Here is a 16,737-nt window from a genome sequence, read left to right as displayed (position 1 = left end):
CATCATTAATGTTTAGGATGTGGAGGAGCTCAGCAGCAGCGTCAAATGGAGCTTAACCTGAGGAGCTGCATGCAGTGTCGCAATGATCTCATTCAAGTGATCAAGGTCAGTGATTGCATCTTCAAATTCCAATCCTACCAACTGCTCCACTAGCTTCAGTCGCTGCTCAATTAACCTCACTCATGTCATTCAATTACCAACAATCCCTATCAACAAGGGCTCATACCTAATATTCATATGCTTGACCTCATCCTCACACAATTAGCACCGTTACAAGCCTAGCACTCACATCTCACAGCTTACACACACTGCCAATGGTTCAATGATTCAAGAATGGCAAACATATCACCAAAACATGTTGCACCACACTTACTGATACACTTCCCTCTCTCTTACAGAAGAAGGTGGCACATGACTGGAGGCCCCAGGATCTAACTGGTGGGTATTAGGCCTGCCTTTTCCAACCCACATGGAAGAGGCAATGTTAACCATTATTGGAACAGCCATCACTGAGGCTGTGGCCAATAGTGGGGGTGATTCCATTGAAGGTGATGGTATCTTCATATTTAATCCTTATTCTCACACCCTACTTCCTCCTCATCCCACACTGTCTTTTGATTTACTAGCTGCAGATGTTGTAAGTAGGCAACTCTTACTTGCCCCCACCCCTCTCATCACAACTCAACCCTTCTCTTTTTTCCCTTTGTGATACCCCAGAACAGAAGGAAGACAAAGAAGACAGTCACAATGAAAACACTGTCACTTGATTTCACGCTCACAGTCATCAGCTCAGATACGGATACTGCACATAGCTAACACAAGCATTGGGGTAGAATCTATACAGGGGAAGACATTGGGCACAAGTGCACTATAACCAGAGTAAGGAGCAAGGATAGAACAAATGCTAGTTCGCTGAAGAATGATGTCACACATGAGTTCTGCTCTGGAGGACTCAGGTGAGGTCTTAGATAGCTTCAGCTACAGAAGATGGCTGATGGATGTAAACTACAAAATGCTTGGTCTATTGGGCAGCCATGGAGCTTGCATTCACTGTCAGTGAGCAAGGAGAAATCTAGCACCAACTTGGCATAGGGCTTTGTGCAGAGGTTAGAGCCCATCCTTTCCAGCATGGAACAGGTGACCAATACCATTTTGTGGATTTAGCCCTGTGTCTGAAGGCCAATGTCTTAGTTTTCCTTGCAGCACAAGCAGCAGCCACCAAAAGTCTGAGTGCTGAAATGCAAGCTCAGATCAATATGAAAATAGCTGTGGTTACCAGTGTTCAAAGGGGCTTACAAGGTCTCATAGTAGTCCACAATTTGTCCTTCAACAAATTACTAGGATGACAGAGGCACCATCCTGAGAAAGCAGTAGTGGTTCCATGGTTCACCAACCTGCCTTCTCTAAGGATGACAGGATTCATGTTCCTGCCTCTATGCCAGTGCCCTTACAGGAGTGAGTGAGTGAGTTAACAGGGCTTAAAGGAGATATGAAACACAAGAGCAGGATGAAGTTAACCTGAGTTTGAGGGAGGCCTGTGTCTTCACATTCATCTAATAGCCAGATGCATTTGTGGGCAAAGATGTTTACAATGACTTTCTCAAATGAAGGCCCTTCTCCAGTTCAGACTTATATCCATGTATTGTGTCAATGGTTTTAGTAACAAGTTGCATTTTGGCCATGTGCCCTATTGAAGTATGGGCATGCATGATAAGCAATGAAGAGCTATAAGATTGTCTTTGAGCTTGCCATGGGTAGACAGTACCTATGTCGTAGGTAGACGCATAGCAATTTGAAACATACGTACAGGTCATCCACCTGCTATAGCATTATCATGTACTCATGTAATTTGGCAGCTGTTTTAACTTTTACTACCTTCTTTTACATCTGTTCTCAGGCACTACACATAGCACTAACCCATTCTGCTATGCCTTTCTCAGAATCCTGCACTGCTGTCTCCACCAGTTACCTGCCTCTGCACCTGGGGCAGAATCGTCGGCTCAGTGAGCAGGGGTGCGTCATTCAGATTTTCAGTTTGGCGGGCTCACACCCGAGTCAGCCGGACGCCCGCCGAACTGTCAAAGGCCTATTAAGGCCAGTTAACTATCAATTAAATCAATATACTGAGCTGCCCATCCAACCTTAAGGTTGACAGGCAGGCAAAGAGCCCAGGCGACCTTTGCATTTTTCATGGAACCTCATCCACAGGTGGGATGAGGTTTCATGAAGGTTTTTAAAGTCTTGTAAAAATTTTTAATAAAAATAATATACATGTCCCAGCTCATGTGACAGTTTCACATGAGGGTACATTTCTTAAAATATATTTTTTCCTTTATTAAATTTTTTTGAACTTAAACTAATCTCGCTGAGGCAACTCTATGCCTCAGGAAGATTTCTGCGCTCTTTCGCATGCATGCGTGAAAGAGCATGGGCCCCAATTCAGGCAACCGCCCCCCTGCCCACATAGCGCTTCCGGGTGCGCGTCACGTTGTGTGGGTCTTAATTGGCCCGCTGACGTAAAATGCCTGTTCCCGCCCAACCCCCATCCCCCAACGGGGAGAAAATTCTCCCCCTGTTTTTGCATCATTCATTTTCCTAGCCATTTCCATCGGCATTTGGGAAACATGCCAAGCAATTATGATTTACACTTAACTGGCCCTATCCCTTTCAATCTGGACTGCAGCCCTTTAAGAGCTGCAACTGCATTGTTTATTCTGTCCTTTCCCATTGAAGGCATCCAGTTGGAGGCTCAATCCAGCTCACTCTGCATGTCTAATTAAAGACAACTGATGCAGTGAAGTTGGCTATTCCTATTCAAGCAAATGCAAAGCTTGCAATGCTCTTGCTTGCCATCTTGAACAGCAGGGCGCCAAAAATCCCATCCAAGGTGTCCTCTTGGATGGGAAGGAAAGTCACCAGTGTATTCCACATCAGACTACTGCCGTATATCACCTGATTGCTGGAGTATTACCAGAGGCAGTCAGACTCCTTAAGTTTAGTGGAATTTTAGAGTTGGTCAATAGACAGGGAAAGGAGGATGTGACCGTGACTTTTAGAAAAGATAGGCAAAATGGAAAAGGTGTCGGGGTAGCCCTGATAATAAAGGATGAGGTAAAGACAGTCGAAAGAAAGAACCATAGCTTAGAAAATCAAGGACCAGGATTTTTAGGGTGGCGGGGTTTCCCTTCCTGCCATTTGAGGAATTGGCAGCGAACACATTGCTGCTGCTACTGGCTGCTCCTTAGCCCTTTAGTGCTCCATCACGTGTAAATTGGTTGGAGATGGGCCTTCCACCCCTCAGTTGAAAGGAAGTCCCAGAGAGTCTCAGAGTGCTGTCGGTCAATCAGATACAGTGATGGAAGAGCATTGGCCCTTGAATTCAGGTGCTTGCTACCTGTATGGATGGGAACAAGGACAGCAGGTTGGACAAACAATCTGACCATTGACCTATGGTGCAGGATACCATTCAAATAGGGAGGAGTGAAAAGGAATGCTGTATCGATAAGGGACAGTATAGTCATATACTGTGCTCTACAATTACACTTGGGAGTTCCAAAGGTTGTGTTGCCTGCCTGGTGCCAGGGTTAAAGACAGATCCACGCAGCTGGAGAAGAACTTGGAGTGGGAGGGGGAGGACCCAATTGACATGGTCCATGTAGAAACCACGTCATAGATAGAACTAGGAATGATGTTCTGCTGAGAGAGTTTGAGGGCCTGGGATCCAAACTAAAGAGTCGAACCTCAAAAATGATCATCTCTGGATTGTTACTGAGTCATCCACCAATTGGCAAAGGGATAAATAGATTGGAAAGTAGCTGAAGGAATGGTGTAGGAGGCAGGGGTTCTGCTACTTGGGCCACTGTTGGGGAAAGAGGGAGGTGGTCCATTGGCATGGGCTCCATTTAAAATGGGTTGGGAGCAGTGTCCTGATAGAATGAATGGCTAGGGCTGTAAAATGGGCTTTAAATTATTAAAGGATGGGAGAATTCAGAAAATGGTAAAATCAAAAGCAGCAAGGAAAATGTCAAATCCCCAGAGCAGAGCAGTGTTTTGGTAAAAATGAACAGAGTGAGTCAAGAAGGGACAGTGGAAGTAACAAAGGAATATGGCATTAGTGACTCAGGTGATGTCAGGGAAAATCAGAAAAATTCAAAGCTGAAGCCATTAGATCTGAATGTGTATATCATTTGCAACAAATTAATAACACATATAGAAATGTATAGCTTTGATCTAATAGCCATTAGGGAGATATGGGGCAGGATTTTTGGGGCGGCGTGCAGGCACGATTGGTGGGCCAGGGAGTGACCATGCCATGCTGGCTGGCCATTTAATGGGCAGCCAACTTGAAGCCTGTGCTGAAATGCTCAGTGCTGCTGGGGTGAGGGCGGGCGCTGATGTAGGTGCAGACGGGCGCTGAATGAAAGCCCCCTGAAAGCAGAGAGCTGCCGCAGGGAGCTGAAGACTTTGAAACTAATAAATAAAATTCTTAAAAACCAGGAAAAAATGCCCACACATCACAATCAGTCACCTGAACATGATGAAAATTCTGTCCAAGCATTTTTTTTAAATTTAAGAACAGAAACCTCATCCAGCCCTTGGATGAGGTTTCATCAAAAATGCAAAGTCCACCTGGCCGATTCACCTGTCCGCCAACCGTAAGCTTGGATGGACCATGACAAATCGGGGACAGTTGGAGCTTTAACAACTTTAATTGTCTTCTCAACTGTTGGCTGGCCACTTCCGACCGAAATATCGCACGAGCACAGGATGACATCGGGATGCTCATCCAATGTCATCTCTTGCGATTTCGCATCTAATCAGGTTGGATGCATGTCGGCCCGCTGACCTAAAAATTCTGCCCATGGCCGCAAGGTGACCAAGGTTTAGAACTAAATATTCCAGAATACTTGACTTTTAGATAAGACAAGCAAAATGGAAAAGGTGTTGGAGTAGCCCTGATAATAAAGGATTAGATAAAGACAGTAGAAGAAAGAATTGTAGCTTAGAAAATCAAGGGCCAGGATTTTTAGGATGGTGGGGTTTCCCTTCCTGCCATCTGAGGAGTCGGCAGCGAACACATTGCTGCTGATACTGGCTGCCCCACAGCTCTTTAGTGCTCAAGTGTAAATCGGCTGGCGATAGGACTTCCAACCCTCAGCTGGAAGGTAGTCCCACCTTAGAGAGATGCTGGGCAATCTGATTGGCCAGCAGCTCTCTAGTTCCAGCAGCACCAAAAGCTGCACTGAGCAGGACCAGGAATGCAAGCTGTCCCCAGCATCCAAGTCTCTGGATTCCAGGACCAGGTAAGTGTGGGGTCTCAGGGCAGGGAGGGAAGGTGAGGCCCAGGGGGTTGGGCAGAGACAGGGTGGGGGTGTTGTTGGAGATATGTGTTTTTTTTTAAAAGACACACAAGCAAAAGCTGACTGAGAATGTAAACTAACCACTTTCTGGAAAATTCCTATGTGGATTATATTTGACCAACTAGTCCAGAGAGAGACCATGGAATGTCACACCTAAAAAGGTGTCAAGGCCTACTTCAGATGGAGGCGCTTGAAAGGAAGAGATGCATGCAAAAAACTGAACATTAATCTCCTATGGCTGCGGAAACAATGGAGACTGATCACCATATCTTAGCAGAAACCATCTCCCATTGAGTTATATCGCAGAACATGGAAATTGTTTGAGTTGAAAGAAAGCAAATTCTGGGCAAAAGACATGTTTGTTTTTTCCCTTCCAGGAATACACAAAGAAATGGGTTTTAAAAACACAGCTGGTGACTTGATCTGTGTGTTCTAGTCCTGGTATGCTAGTGTGGACTATGACAATCACAGCAGAAGAACATTAACTAGGCATCCCTGCAGCTTGCAGGTAAAAGTCTCTATCTCTGTTGCTGGAGGAAGTCAACAAAGCTACAGTCAAAAAGGCTCCTTCAGCTAGCCTGCAGAATCAATTGTTTCCAAACCAACTGCTAACTGCCAAAGTCAGCCCTACCAGATTCACCCAACTTAATGGCTGCAACATTTCAACATCTAGTCCTCGTGGACAAACCAAAGACTGATTTGTACATTTTTTTAACTTTTATTTTTAGACTCAACCTTTCATTCCTGATCTGTCTGTATGTGTATTGTGTTGTTATTAACTAATTTTTAGTAACTAATAAACTTACTCTTTCATTGACTCAAGGAAGCCTAGTTCAATTGGCTGCTTCTAAAACATAAATACATTTGAACTGGGACAAGGTATCCACGAGGAAAGGGATCCATCTTAAATTAACCTTGTTAAATTAACCGAGGGGGTTGAATAAAGAAGGGGAGCTAGCTCGTTCCTCCTCACGTGGAAACATAACAGAATTGGGTCCCTTTTTGGAAGTTAACAATTTGCAGTATCTCGTCCGAGATCATAGCAAATTGGGGGGCCTTGCCCAGGAACTAGTTGTAACAGTATAAATTGTTATGATACCCAGCTGAGGTTACCACTGGACAAGCCTGATCCCAGGGTGGAACCCAGCTTGATAGACCCTAACTTTTGTTTATTTGTTTAGATAGATGGAGATGGGCTTCTGAACAGAGTCACCGGAGTTAGCTAATGAACTTTTTAAAAAAGCATAAAATATTTATTAAACAAGAAAAGAACTATATTACAATACTCCTTCACTCACATCTATACCTTTATAGATATATACAGATTTGTAAGAATAACACAAGTTATAAAAGCTATCTTATACTATAATGTCCACAGTAAGTACATAGTCCATGTACCAATGGGCGAACTGGGGTCCAATACACAACACTCTGAAACCAAGTGACTGATGCCACCTCAACCAGATGCTATGGACCTCTCCTCAACTCCTCCCCCCCAGACGTTTGTCACACCGTGAGCCAACCAATCTCACTGAGCTCCATCTTTCGTATGAAGATTTCCAAACTCCACTCTCCAGGACCTCACCTTGGAATCTTCTCCCAAACCAACACTTTCTCTCAGATGCCTTCCGCAAGGGTTCACCTCCAGGATTTCAAACTCTTCTTCCGATGTTCCTCTTCCCTGTGTCACCCCGTGCATTCAAGCTTTCCTCCATGCATTCTCTCTCTCACTGACTCAGCTGTCAACAGTACACCACTGCTTCACATGCCCATAGCAAAGAGTTACAGACCTTTAGTTGTCTCTTTGGACCTCCTGGCCTCTTGCAAGCTGTCCTCACTTTGAATCTGTTTTCTGTAGCTTTGGTCTATTTAAATCTGAAGCTTGGAGCCTTTCTCTCTGTGCCTCACTCTTAACTTTACTTGACAGGATCTTTTCCCGGCTCCCGTCTTTTCTTTGACTAGAAGATCTGCTTGGGGCTTTCTTCTGTTCCACTCCCATGGATTTTGGGGTATTTTCTTTAGCTTGGGACTGGCTATCTGTCCTCTTTGCTCCAGTTTCTCTTGGCAGCTGTATTCAAAACCAACTGATCTCAAACAACTTCCAAATCAAACAGCTGTTTCTAGTTTTCTCCATCTGTAGAAAAGTCTTAGCAACTTCCAAAACCATTTCAGATTCCAGCTAGTATAATACCTCACAGATACTCCATTTCCTCCATGTGCAGTACCTATTTACCTCCATGTACATGTTTTATAAGGATTCACAAATCCTACCAATTTTCAAAGATTTCAAATCCCACCTTATAATGATAATCTCGAACCAATTATTATTCCACGTCCAATCAGCCACAGTCCACGTTTCAAGTCCCATGAGAGTCCCCACTTTGTAATGATTCCCAGCTGATGGTTACCAATGGACAAGCCTGATCTCAGAGTGGAACCCAGCTTGATAGATCCTAAATTTTATTTGTTTGTTTAGATACATGGAGAGGGGCTACTGAACAGAATCACTGGAGTCAGCTAATAAACTTTTAACAAAAGCATAAAACATTTATTAAACAAGAAAAAGATGATAAGGAACCAAGGGTCGAGTGAGAGGAAGGAATTGAAGAATTTCAGTATTATTAAAATAAATGGTGCTGGAGAAATTAATGGGGTTAAAGGCAGAAAAATCCCCAGAACCTGATCATCTACACCACAGAGTACTAAAGGAAGTGGCCCTGGAAATATTGGGTGCATTGGTGGTCATCTTTCAAAATTCTATAGACTCTGGAGAAGTTCCTACAGATTGGAGGGTGGTAAATATAACCCCACTATTTAAAAGAAGAGGGAGAGAAAAAACAGAGAATTACAGACCAGTTACCTAACATCAGTGATGGGGAAAGTGCTAGAGTCTATTATAAAAGATGTGGTAACAGAACACTTGGAAAGCATTAATGGGATTAGACAAAGTCAGCATGGATTTATGAAAGGGAAATCATGCCTAACTAATCCACTGGAGTTTTTTGAGAATGTAACTAGTAGAATAGATAAGGGAGAACCAGTAGATGTGGTGTATTTGGATTTCAAGATGGCGTTTGATAAGGTTCCACATAAGATGCTAGTGGGCAAAATTAAAGCACATGGGATCGGGGTAATATGCTGGCATGGATTGAGAATGGTCTGACAGATTGGAAACGGAGCGTGAGAATAAATGGGTCTTTTTCTGAATGGCAGGCAGTCACTAGTGGTGTACCGCAGGGATCAGTGCTTGGGCCCCAGCTATTCATGATACATATAAATGAATTGAATGAGGAAACCAAATGGAATATTTCCAAGTTTGCTGATGACATAAAACGGGGCAGGGTTATGATTTGTGAGGAGGATGCAAGGCAGCTTCAGGGTGATTTATAGACAAGTTGTGTGTATGGGCAAACACAGGGCCGATGCAGTATAACATGGATAAATGTGAAGTTATACGCTTCAGTGTGAAAAACAGAAAGGCAGAGTATTATTTAAATGGTGATATATTGGGAAATGTGGATGTACAAAGGGATCAGAGTGTCCTTGTACACCAGTCAATGAAAGTAAACAGGCAGGTGCAGCAAGCAATTAGGAAGGTGAATGGTATGTTGGTCTTCATTGCAAGAGGATTTGAGTTCAGAAGTAAGTATGTCTTATTGCAGTTATACAAGGCCTTGGTGAGACCACACCTGGAGTATTGTGTGCAGTTTTGGTCTCCCTGCCTAAGAAAGGATATACTTGCCATAGAGGGAGTGCAGTGAAGTCTCACTAGGCTGATACCAGGAATGTCGAATGAGGATAGATTGATTCAGCTGGGTCTGTATTCACCAGAGTTTAGAAGAATAAGAGGGGATCTGATTGAAACATATAAAATTCTAACAGTACTAGACAGACTAGATGAAGGGAGGATGTTTCCCCTGGTTGGGGAGTCTAGAACAGGGTCCATGGTCTCAGGATATGGGTAAGGCAATTTAGGACTAAGATGAGGAAAAATTTCTTCACTTGGAGGTTGGTCAACTTATGGAATTCTCTACCACAGAAGGCTGTGGAGGCCAGGTCACTGAGTATATGCAAGAAAGAAATTGATAATTTTTGGATATTAGGGGCATCAAGGGGTATGGAGAGAAAGTAGGAATATGGCATTGAGATAGAGGATCAGCCATGATCATATTGAATGGTGGAGCAGGCTCAAAGGGCCAAATGGCCTACTCCTGTTCCTAGTTTCTATGTTTCTGTGAACTATATTACAATACTCCTTCACCCACAATTATACCTTTACAGATATATACAGTTTTGTAAGGATAACACAAGTTAAAAAAGCTCTCTTATACTCTAATATCCACAGTAAGTACACAGTCCATGTACCAATAGGTGAACTGGTGTCAGACACCAAGAGACAGATACCACCTCAACCAGGTGCTATGGATCTATCCTCAACTCCCCCCCTAGACACTTGTCACAACATGAGCCAACCAGTTTCACTGAACTCTGTCTTTCACATGAGGGTTTCCAATCTCCACTCTCTAAGACCTCGCCTTGGAATATTTTCCCAAACCGATGCCTTCTCTCAGATACCTTCTGCAAGTGTTCACCTCCACAGTTTCGAACTCTGCTTCCGATGTTCCTCTCCCCTGGGTCACCCCATGCATTCAAGCTTTCCTCCATGCACTCTCTCTCACTGACTCAGCTGTTAACAGTACACCACTGCTGCACATGCCCATAGAATTACATGCAAAGAGTTACAGACCTTCAGTTGTCTCTTTGGACCTGCTGGCTTCTTGCAAGCTGTTCTCACTTTAACTGTAGCTTTTGTTTCTTTAAATCTAAAGCTTGCAGGCTTTCTCTCTGCCCCTCACTCTTAACTTCACTTAACAAGGCCTTTTCCAGGTTCCTGTCCTTCCTTTGACTAGAAGGTCTGCTTGGGACTTTCTCCTGTTCCACTCACCTGGATTTTAGGGTATTTTCTTTAGCCTGGGACTCACTATCTCTCCCCTTTGTTCTAGCCTCTCCTGACAGCTGTCTTCAAAATCAGCTGAACTCAAACTCTGTGGGAGGGGCCTGCCTCTCAGGATCCTGTTGCCAGGCAACAGTCCAATTTCTCTACTCTTGTTTGTTTAACTTGGCTGCAACAGTCGTAAAACTCTCATTAGAAATGCAGGCAAATTTTAAAGTGAAACTAAAACTCAACTTGACCTCTTCTTCACACACAGGTACAGAAATACAAATCAAACTTAAACATTAAAGCTAAAACTCATTCCTAACACTCACAAATATCAATATAACCTACTTAAACTACAACTATTTCCTAACAAAGTCAGGAAATTAGAGGCCCACGTAATAAAAGTAATGCAGCAATCATGCAGGATATGCAGACAGGGTCAGCCAAATTTACAGTAAAAATGTGAAGGACAGGTTTAAGGGCTGTGTACGAGGGGCAGAATCATCCCAGATTTGCACTGTGTGGTAACGGGCACAAAAAAGAACATTTTACCCGACAGCTGCAATGGTGACTTTTTACACCGCATCATCCCAATCCCGCCTCATTAATCATGCATTCCCAAGAAACATGCCATTTCACTGACTGGCAGCCTCCGATTCACCTTTCATGCCATCACCTCACTGCTTCCTCACGCTGGGCATTTAAAGTGCAGTCGTATGCACATCTCTCAGTGCTTCCAGCTTGGAACTGCTGCACAGAAGGCATGGCCTTGAAAGGCAAAAAGACTGCAGCCCCCGATTCAGTGACTTGTCCCTGGAATGCCTTTTGAACACCATGGAGGCCTGTCATGATGTCCTCTACCCATGATCTGGCCGCAGGAAGGGCATAAACATCACCAATCTGGCTTGGGATGTGGTGGCAAAGGTGGTCAGTGCCAATGCCCTGCAAAAGAGGACAGCCATCCAGTGCTGAAAGAGGATGAATGATCTTTTCCATTCTGCCAGGGTAAGTCACTTTTCTCATCACTCTCAACTCACACACCACCAAGCCCATCACACATCCACAGGGACCTCACTCATTGCCAGTTCAAGGGACATCCACCATTCACTCTCTCACACAAACCTTCATTGTCCTCATCTCATCCATGGCACCACTCTCCACCCACAAATGCCAGGCATCATCTGGCTTGACAGGTGACCTGTTTACACTCTCTCCATCTCTATTCATGCAGGACAAGCTGGCACACACAAGATGGAGATTTTGCAGACTGGTGGTGGAATGCCTGCAATCAAGGTCCTCATGGACTTTGAAAATGAGTCATCCAGCTGGCCGGTGAGGATCTGGACCAGTCCTGTGCTGATGATGATGTGGGTGGTGCACTACCAAGTGAGGGCCCAGTAGTGCAACACCCATCAGACAACAATCTTGTGAGCGATGTGTTCTGTTTCACAGGCCACTGCCATGCACTAATTATCTCTCCTTACTTTCACAGGTACATCTGGGAAATTGCCGAGGGAGTTCACTGCCCAGGTCCTTGACTCAAGCTTCAAAGACACCTCAGAAGAGGAATCCACTAAAACCCTCATTGAAGACCTGTCACAGGGTTCACCCACACCACAAGTGCAGAGACACACTTCGGTGGGACTTAGCTTTAGAGTAGCATTGGGGTCACAGCCTGATCCACAGCAGGCGCAGGCAGGGACTTCCCAGGTTTCCAGCACTCGTGGGACTGCTGGAGACCATAAATCTGCTGAGTTCGAATCAGATGATTAGCCTCTAGACCTTCAGGAAGGGATGTCTGCTACATTCCTCAGATTGAAAGACACGCTGGAGGAGTCCATCCCCCTTCAGTCTGAGCTGATAGCGCTGGCATGCCAACACACTGAGGTCAACACTGGTAGGATGGGGGCTGCCATGGAGATCTTGGTCCAGGACATTGGTCCTGTGCTGCTATGCGGGCTGAACTCCATAGCTGATGCCATAGTTGGCTTCCAACAGCGTCAACGTTAGAAGGGTACAGGGCAGCTCGATTTCACTCCAGCTTCCCCTTCTCCTCAAGGAAAAGGTCTCCTCAAGGATCCTCCATAGGGAGGAGGATCAGCAGGTTCACACTCCAGGGCCATCCACCCAGATGACTCCAGAAGTGTCCAGCCCATCCAAATCCTCTCTTCCTGTGACCCCAGCAAATCCAGCTCCACAGGCCGAGGAGGGTGTCATTGTCACAGAGCAGGGCCCCAAAAGCAGGCCGGGGCTTTCCAGCTCTCAGCCCTCCTGAGGACGCTGTCAGGATCATCACAGACAAAATATTGCAGTTAGCGGCTGCCTCCACCACTGCTGTGAATGTTGGGGGAGCACCAAGAATAGCAGCAGGGTTAAGAAGGTTAAGAAGATGTAGTTACACAGCCTGGCCATGGGTGTTAATCACTTGAACATAACATTCACCTTGTTAATAAACTCCCAAAAATGTCTCCTTGATCTGATGAGCAGTGTTCATGTCACTCAGATGTGAAACCTTGGTCCCCGCACAAGATAAAGGCAGGTGTCTCAGTCAAGGGCCTCTTCCCGGTGCTTTGTGTAACCTTCCCAGCAAACTCATTCTGTGCCTTCACTGTCACTGGACACATCAGTCATGCCTATGCCTCGATCGGTCTTATCATTGCTGCCAGAATGTCCTGGGCCAGCAGCACAGAGTTCCCTCATTCTCTCTGTGTGCCCCCAGAACCTTTGAGGTGTGGCTGGCCCCCCATCTTATCAGCACTGTGTTCGGCGAAAGTGTGATCCTGAAGGGTTCAACTCACAAAGGGTGCCATAGAATTAAGAGAAGTTTAAGTTTCCCCCCTGCATCTCCATGATGTGACCTTGTTCACAGAGCACAAGTAAGGTGCCATCAGCCAGGCAGGAGTCAGATATTCACATAAGGCATGTGAGGATCTATGGAGTGTCCCTGCTGCATGTTGTCATCATCCTCCTGGAATGTAGGGACTATGGGCATCCGCTGCAACTTCATGACAAGAGCCTTATCACAGAGGGTATGTGCACTGCCATCAGCCAAACAGGAGTCAAACTTTCGCAAATGCAACGTGATGACCTTATGGTGTCTCCTCACTGCATGTTATCATCATCCTCCACGAATCCAGCAGCTACGAGGGCCTCCCAAGCACGCCTGCCTTGTCTGGCCAGTGCAATGGCCTCATTGCCATCATCCTCACCTTCAAGGACCTCCTCATCATCATCCTCATTGACGTCCTCCTCATTGGAAGAGATGTGCAGCTCCTCCATCTCCTCCTCAGCCTGCTCCACCCCCCATTGCAGTGCCAGGTTGTGAAGGGCGCAGCAGGTGATGATGCATGACACCCTCTGTGGACTGTATTGCAGGGCTCCACCAAACCTGTCCAAGCACTGGAGCCTCATTTTCAACATTCTGTTGGTTAGCTCCACTCAGGTGGGAGTTGCAGCATGAGCGTCATTGTACCTTCACTCTGCTGTAGTCTGAAGCTGCTGCACAGGTGTCAACAGCCACACACTCTGTGGGTAGTCCTTGTCCCCAAAGAGGCAACCCTGTAGCCTCTGTGGACCCTGGAAGATGTCAGGGATCTGAGACCTACTGAGAATGTAGGAGCCATGGTTACTCCCTGGAAACAGTGTGCAGACCTGAAGGATGTGTTTGGGTAGCACACCAGCTGAACATTCAGCAAATGGACCCTAGTGGTTGACATAGTTGATCTCTTGTTGCTACAGAGATCTGAGTACCACATGAGTGCTGTTGTTGGCACCCTGCACCTGTGGAATACCTGGGCAAATCCCAGCACTCTTGCTTCCTGGCTTTCCTGATCCCGAGCAAAATGCAAAAAGTTGTGTGCCATCGCGAAGATGGCATCTGTGATCTCGTGGATGCATTTGTGCATGGAGGCTTGTGATATCCCACAGATGTCACCTGTGGAACCCTGAAAGGAGCTACTGGTGTAAAAATTGAATGCTGCTGTCTCTGTCATCAGTGAATGCTCTCCATGTCCTCATGACCCCAAATCCTGCAGCAGGTGGCAGATGTGACCTACCAGTTCCCTGGACATGCGCAGTCTTCAGAGACACTGGTTCTCGGTCACCTGCAGGAATGACAAGCACCCTCTGTAGACCCTGGATCTAGCTAGGTGCTGACTGGCAATGGCTCACTGTGGCTCTTCAGCATCATGTCAGGGAGCCCCCAGCCGCCTCTTCTTCCTGAGGGTGCTGCTCCTCCCTCTGCACAGCCAGGTGCCTCCATTACTTTCTTCTCCATTGTCTTTGCTCTCTGTACGAGGCATAGAGCTAGTTCACCAGGCTCCATGCTCCTGATGTACTCCTGCTGCAGGATGAAAGGGAGAGACATGTGGGTTAGCTTAGGTATACCAAGAACCTCTCTTGGTTTAGTCTGAAGGCTCCTTAATGCATCCCAGAGAACACTGGCCACCACTTGAATGGCCAGAGTTTAGTCTGCTGAATGGCTGTCCAAAACCCCATCATCCTCCGCCCCACTCCACCTTACTGATTGGCAGCAGCTTCGGCCACTGGACTGCAAACTGTGCTTTCAGCTCAGGCGCAGGCATTCTCCTAACCCCCACTATGAGGCTGCACTGTTGGCTTGAACCATGGAGAGACTGGTCCAAACCAGGATGATGACATTGCAAAGGGCTGTGAGTGCCCCCGCCAGTGACTGCTAAATGGCCAGCTTTCACAAGGAGATTGTGCAATGTGCTCAAGGGGCGAAAAGCTCTGGAACATTTGGTGGCACCTCCATGCCTCTGCGATGCTTGAGAGGGCAGATTAGCTAGAGGCCTCACTCCAAGCATGTCAATGTGGCTGTGCCTGAACTGTCGCAGCTGTGGAGGAATGGTTGCTTTATACAGGGTTTCCCTAATGTGCGGCTGCTTCCCTCCTCACCTGCCCCCCCCTCCCTCTGCCACCCCACTGCACGTGCTTGTGCACTACCATCAATCAAAGGGCAGCCCTTGCCCTGGCACCACTCTGTCAGCCAGCCGGAAAAATGCGACTTGCCTGTGCCCTCACCTGAATGCGCATGCCTCAACTTTGAGGTCCAACAGGCGACCTTCATTGCGCAACATTACTGTGCACTCACCTCCAAGTACTCCTCAAAGTGCAGCTCGCCAGTGCATGCCTTACAAATGATGTTGTGAAATGCTGACATGTTCAAATGATCCAGCATGTGGGGGATGATTCTGACGAGCTGATATGCATAATGATATGCAGGTGTATTGCAATGAAGTTCCCAACATGCAGTGGCAGGAAATGTGGCCTGCTATTGACAGGCAGAGAGGATGATTGCAAACTGTTTTCACAACATCGTGAAACCAATTTTTTGCCCTTCCCACCTTATTGTCCGCTAACACCTGCCATGACGCCCAAGGCCAGCAAGCATGGAAAATTCTGCCCACAGTAGTTTTGTAGATCAATATGTTGAGGAACCAGCTAGAGGCTATTTTGGATCTAGTATTGTGTAATGAGAAAGGGTTAATTAATAAACTTGTGGTAAAGGAGAGTGACCATAATATGATGTAATTTAAATTGAGTTTGAAAGTGATTTAGGTAAGTGTGAAATTAGAGTCTTAAATCTAAAAAAAAAACAAACTACTTAGAGATGAGGGATAATTTAGCTAATGTAGATTGGGAAAATATATTAAAAGATATGACCGTAGACAAGAAATGGCTAGTATTTAAAGAATTAATACATAATTTGCAACAAATATACATTCCTTTAACACACAAAGAGTGGTCGAACCGTGATGAAAAAGAGGAGTTAAAGGTAGTATTACATCAAAGGAAAAGGCTTAAAATATTGTCATCAATGAGGGTTGGGAGGGTTTTTAGAATTCAGCATAGGAGGACCAAGAAATTGATAAGGAAAGAGAATGAGAAAAAACTAGCAAAAGACTAGGATCATTAGGACAGAGTTAGATGAACTTATAAGGAATAAGGAAATAGCAGAGACATTAAACAATATTTGGGTTTGTCTTCACAGTGGAAGACATAAAAAGCATTCCAGAAATAATTGAGAATCCAAGGTCTTGTAAGAATAAGAAGCTTAAAGAAATCAGTATAAGTAAAGAAATAGTACTTGAGAAATAATGGGACTAATGGTGTAAATTCCACTGAACCTGAAGGTTTTAAAAGAGATAGCTGCAGCCACAGTTAATACATTGGTTTTGATATTCCAGAATTCCTTAGATCCTAGTATAGTTTCCAAGAATTGGAAGGTAGCAAACATAATCCCACGTTTTAAGAAAGGAGGAAGAGAGAAAGAAAGGAACTATAGGCCATTTAGCCTAACATCAGTCGAAAGCAAAAGCTAGACTCTATTACTAGGGATGTGGTAACAGGGCACTTAGAAAATCATCATATGATTAAACAAACCCAGGGTCTACAGCAGACACATGGGAAGACCAC

This window comes from Carcharodon carcharias, chromosome 11, assembly GCF_017639515.1.
Source record: "Carcharodon carcharias isolate sCarCar2 chromosome 11, sCarCar2.pri, whole genome shotgun sequence".
Lineage (NCBI taxonomy): Eukaryota > Metazoa > Chordata > Chondrichthyes > Lamniformes > Lamnidae > Carcharodon > Carcharodon carcharias.
This window is presented reverse-complemented; position numbering follows the sequence as displayed.